Consider the following 1172-nt stretch of genomic DNA (forward strand, 5'->3'; position numbering starts at 1 on the left):
CTGGTCTACACTGGTTGCCGAATTTACTTGTATTCCTAACTTTTGTATATGCTGCATTGAGACTTACGGCAAAGAAGGCATTTTTTTTTTTTTTTTAAAGGAAACAAACTCTTAAATCACGAAGCGATATAAAAGCTGCGTAATGCCTACAAAGCTCTGAATTCAGGTCCCAGTTGCTGTCACAAAGGAGTGAGTGAAACTCTCACCCCACCCCTTTTTTATATAATAAAAGTGCCTTAGCATGTGTTGCGGCTGTCACCACTACAGTAAGCTGGTTTACGGATGTTTTCCACTGAGCATCACAATAAAGAGAACCATGTGCTACCAGCCGTGTCTGTAGCGTTTGTCTGCGGCCAGGGGGCCCTGGACAGGACTGGGCCTGGCTTCTGCAGCCGGTGCCGGCTCTGCATCGTCAGGGAGCCAGACTGGCTGAGGCGTAGGCTGGGCTAGCTGTGGGCGGTTGTGCAGAAAAGATAAGATGGAAAGGTGTGCTAGGCCAGATCCAAGGAGGCTAAGAGCATCTTAGAAACCTTGGTTCAAGGCCGGGTACGGTGGCTCACGCCTGTAATCCCAGCACTTGGGAGGCCGAGGCAGAGGGATCACCTGAGATCAGGAGTTCAAGACCATGGCGAAATCCCATCTCTACTAAAAATACAAAAAAATTAGCCGGGCTGGGTGGTGCGTGCCTGTAATCCCAACTACTCTGGAGGCCGAGGCAGGAGAATCGCTTGAACCCGGGAGGCAGAGGTTGCAGTGAGCGGAGATCTGTGCCACTGCACTCCAGCCTGGGTGACAGAGTGAGACTCTGTCTCAAAAAAATAAATAAAAAATAATTTTAAAAAAGTGGACACTATCTGGGTCAGCTTAAGGAGGTGGCTAATTTTTGGCAAAACAGCTGCATGCACATTCCCTGGCCATTAGCCTCCTATGTGCCACCCTGGCCTGTCACCCTGGACAAGTCACTCCCTTCCCGGCTAGCTTCCTTGTCTATTAAAGTACACTGGATCTTTGCTGCTGGATGGCGGTCCTTGCACCGACAGCATTGGCTCCATGTGGGTCCCCTTAAAAACTTTCAGACCCCGCCCCCAACCCTCTGAATGTGACTCCACTTTAACAAGATCTACAGATGATCTTCACGGCCTGCCTCTGCCACAGCAAGGCTGCCGGGGTCA

At 50.3% G+C, this 1172-nt stretch overlaps 1 long non-coding RNA gene across 1 annotated transcript in view; it reads right to left on the reverse strand.

The window, feature by feature from the left end:
* LOC105538919 overlaps positions 1 to 703 on the reverse strand; it is a 7653-nt gene extending 6950 nt beyond the window's left edge. The window contains exon 1 of the long non-coding RNA XR_001005981.1: positions 41 to 703. This is a non-coding gene — a long non-coding RNA (uncharacterized LOC105538919). The remainder of the gene's footprint in view (positions 1 to 40) is intronic.
* Positions 704 to 1172: the final 469 nt, after the last annotated feature.

Source organism: Mandrillus leucophaeus, unplaced genomic scaffold (genome assembly GCF_000951045.1).
Source record: "Mandrillus leucophaeus isolate KB7577 unplaced genomic scaffold, Mleu.le_1.0 Scaffold2, whole genome shotgun sequence".
Classification (NCBI taxonomy): Eukaryota; Metazoa; Chordata; class Mammalia; order Primates; family Cercopithecidae; genus Mandrillus; species Mandrillus leucophaeus.